The following is a 4,342-nucleotide window of genomic DNA, read 5'->3' as shown; positions in this document are numbered from 1 at the left end:
TATTCATATATAGAAATGATTATTCAGATAATGAGATTATAGAATATTTTTTTTATTCTGGTCTTAATCTTTGCTCATCTACTACTCTATTAATTGATTGTTGATTACAAAACAATTTTATAGCAAAATCGTAACATTATTAAAGACTTCCTCGTAAGAAAATATTCCAAACTGCATATATTGCTTTTAACACGTTGTATAGAAATGAATTCTTCATGTGTGGAAGGTTTTCAAAGAGGTGACGATGAAATATATGAAAATATTAACATAAGGAAAGTTTACAAAGTCCGTTCAATATAATAGGGAGAATAGATTAATAAGGAAATTATTTCTTAATTAGAGAAATAATTGATAACATTGAATCACGATTTGTTTTGACGTTGAATACTAATGTTTTTTAATTTGTTTTTTCAATTAAGTTTACCGTGGACAAAGCAAGGTAATTATTTATTATTATGATCCAATAATTTAATATATATTAGTATTCAGATTTTGAAATATATCCATAAGGAGTTTCTTTCTTCTAATTTATAAGATTACCATCATACTTCATGTTACTTAAATATTAACAACTTTCATGCACTGTAAATATGTTCTTATTTCTTTCCTTTCTCTGTTAATTCAACTCCAATATATTTAGTTGTTCAAAAATACTTCATATACTAAATCATCTATTATATATTTGTATATATTTAATTTATTAATTATGTTAAATGTATATTAAAATTAATTACTAATATAAAATATATATTAAAATATAAAATACACGTTAATAATAAATTAAATTTTACAAATATTTATATACAAATACATAATATCTGATTTTAGTAATTAATTTTAATATACAAATAATAATTTTATTAATTTATACATATTTATTTGAATTTTTTTAATTACATAATAAATTATCAAAATAATTAAATCTATTATAATTGAATAATTAAATATGCAATAGACGAACCATTAAATTTATTTATAATAATAAAATAATTTTTATAAAATATTATATATATTTTTATGTGCAGTAACTTTATTGGTAACTAATTATTAATTTTTTATTAATCACATAATAAATGAATATCCCTTAATTTGGCATAGCCAAGCTAAGGAAAGAGTACCTAAAATTTCTTCTTCAAGTTCCCCACTCCCACGTAATTTCTCTTGAATAGAAGGAAACTAAACTAAGCACATTACGTGACTTAATTACTATATAATACACCACTTAACCTTACCCCTATTAATTATATCATCCCAAAATTCCTCAAATGGAAAATTGTATTCAAAGAGGATTATTAGTGTTCACACATACCTTAAACACAAAACATCTTCCATCATCTTTCTCTTCCTCCTCCAAATTCCAAGCCTCATATCAAACATGTCTCTGAAACTAAACACGCAAAATTAACCAACATTAACACTAATTAGTGTTATCATTATTCCGTTATTACTGTTATCAATATCATTGCCATGACTATTGTAATGATAATCCTCATTCTAATAATCCTGCTATTCCTGATTCGGGTTATGCTATTCAAAACAGGATTAATCCACAGCACAAAGAAATTGCAACAAACGTTACAAGAAATTTTCTACGTTCATCAGTACCTTAAAGTTCCCGAACTCAACGAGAGCATGCAACCGAACCCACTTTACAGAAAAGTCTTTCTCTATTTGCATTCTCTTCCTTCAATTGAAGATTCTGATTTCACGAACCTCGTTACCGGAACCAACCAAAACGATATCGTTTTATGCCTCGACGCAAATCAACTCATAGAGGATCATTTTCTTGGTGCAACTCTCTACTGGTTCAACCAGAAAACCGAACCGAACCGGAATAATGAGAACCGGACCGGTTCGTTTTTGCTCAAGATCAGAAAAAACGATAAGAGGAGAATTCTCGGGGCTTATCTCCGCCACATCCACGACGTCGCCGGCGACATGGAGAGCAACGGGAAACGCGAATTGAGGCTTTTCGTGAACGCCGGAGACGGCGAGGGAGGAGTTAGGTGGAGATCGGTACCGTTCACGCATCCTTCGACGTTCGAAACGATCGCGATGGGGGAAGATCTGAGGAGCAAGGTGAAATCAGATCTGGAATTGTTCCTCCGAGGGAAAAAGTATTACCGGAAGCTCGGCCGAGCTTGGAGGCGGAGCTTCTTGCTGTACGGTCCCTCCGGCACCGGAAAATCGAGCTTCGTCGCTGCTATGGCGAATTTCCTTGGATACGACGTTTACGACGTCGATCTCGAGAATGTTCGCGGTGGCGATTCAGATCTGAAGCTCCTCCTCCTGGAGACGACGCCGAAATCGATCGTCGTCGTGGAAGATCTCGACAAGTTTGTTGTCGCCGCGACGACGGAATCATCGTTGCCGGCGGCGAGCGCCACGGGGATACAGATGCTGAATATAATGGACGGGATTCTTAGCGCGTGTTGTGGAGAAGAGCGCGTGATGGTGTTCACGATGAACAGTAAGGATGGGGTCGACCCGGATCTGCTTCGTCCGGGTCGGGTCGACGTTCACATTCATTTTCCCACGTGCGATTTCACATCGTTCAAGGAACTCGCGAGTAGCCACTTGGGTGTGAAGGAGCACAAACTGTTCCCGCGGGTGGAGGAGATTTTGGCGCGTGGGGTGAGTCTTATGATGACTGTGATGACGTTGACGGCGGAGATGGGTGCAATGCTGTTAAGGATTTTCGAAAATTGTATGGTTTGTTCAAATTAAGAAATGGGAAAAGATCTCGACCGTCAAATAATACATTGGTCCATGATTAGATGATAGATCATACATCATACATGTACAAATATTTTTTTTGCCGTAAGCATAGGTAAAATATACCTAGTTGCATTGGCATGGTCATTGGTGAAAATTTTATGTATGGATTAAGTTATATAAAGTTTTCATGTAAGTTTAGGTCATAGGGAATTATTTGTTTCATACATACATGCATACACAATTATTTGATTGGAAAGTGAATTGTTCATAGAATCATGGTTAAGTTGGATCTTGTTAGTGGTTTTGGGCATATTGGGATGGCTGTACAGTGGGAAAGAATGTAAATGGATTTGGGATAGGAGAAGAATATGCTATATGCTATGAGGAATTATACAACCATATGAATGGCTTTGCTTTACTTGTATCATTTTAGATGAAAAGTGAATCCATTGAATCCAAGTGCAGTTTAGTTTATAAGAGAATTTACTTTACCTTACAACTTAAGAGTCACAAAATTAAATCTCAATAGTACTTAATACTCGTAGGCTACTTCTTTTGTTAAAAATGAATTATTCAACACAAAGCTATCACATAATTAATGTCATGAGTAGTCTTATTATTGTGGGGACTTTGTCAATAATGGGATTTTTTATTTCATAATAGAAGAAGGTGAAATTTATTTGATTATTAGAAGAAATTGTGTTTTACAGGAATCAGACGGCGTGTTTTTGAAAATGCATAATACATAAAGGACGTATTGTTTTGATAATACATGAAACGCTTATTGTTTGCATAGTTGAGACGTATCGAATCCCTGCAAACCGATAAATTTATTGTGTTCCGTGCATATGAAGCCGAGGTATGAGGATCTCTTTTGGTGTTGATCAAGTTCGGGTAGAAGAGCTATACGTCGGCTAAGCTAGAATACCGCAGTGGAAGTACCTTCAAAAAGTACTCCGACGCTCAAGTAAGAATAGGAATTAAGAGAAGTGAATATAATAAATCAGAGTGAGTTATGTGACCTGACTTGCTTCGAGGTTGCTCATTTGTTTATATAGGCATTTTAGGTTGTTCGGTTGGAGCGTATTTCGAGATTTTCCGCTCTTGCCGAGGTTATCTATGATGTTAACGTTGGAATTAGTCAGTTGTGTTTCCGAGCTTTCACAACTTATCCGGATTTTGTGGGTTGTTATCTATTTGACTTTGTTTAGAGCCGAAGTATACGGTATGCTACGTGGCAGTCGAGGTATACGTCACGTATCATAGCCCCCAAGCTTGTCTTGTGCATGTAAGAAAACAAAGGCGAGTTTTTAATATGTCCGTGTACCTCGGCTTGTGAATATGTTGTCGGAGATGTTTCTTCCTCGAGCTAGCACTGGTTTTCAGGAGAGAGAAAATTATGCATTTAATGGGCGCTTCGCTTCCCGCACTGGATGAAATGATTGACATGAAAACGTGGCTCAGTCGAGATATAATTCCTTCTGGTGCCGAGGTATAACTCTTTCTTCCGTGTGTATAGAGTTTTCTGTCCTCAGAGTACAGACGCCGAGCTATACTTCAGCCGTCGAGGAACATCGGAGGAGGTTGGGACTTATCCTGCTACGTTTACTTGGTTCTGTTTATA

The 4,342-nt window shown here is 35.7% G+C and overlaps 1 pseudogene; it reads left to right on the top strand.

Annotated features, from left to right (window-relative positions):
* The first annotated feature begins 1,260 nt into the window (after nt 1-1,260).
* On the top strand, nt 1,261-3,136 carry LOC107473003 (AAA-ATPase At2g46620-like; annotated as a pseudogene).
* Nucleotides 3,137-4,342: the final 1,206 nt, after the last annotated feature.

Source organism: Arachis duranensis, chromosome 2 (assembly GCF_000817695.3).
Source record: "Arachis duranensis cultivar V14167 chromosome 2, aradu.V14167.gnm2.J7QH, whole genome shotgun sequence".
Taxonomy (NCBI): Eukaryota; Viridiplantae; Streptophyta; class Magnoliopsida; order Fabales; family Fabaceae; genus Arachis; species Arachis duranensis.
This window is presented reverse-complemented; position numbering and strand designations above follow the sequence as displayed.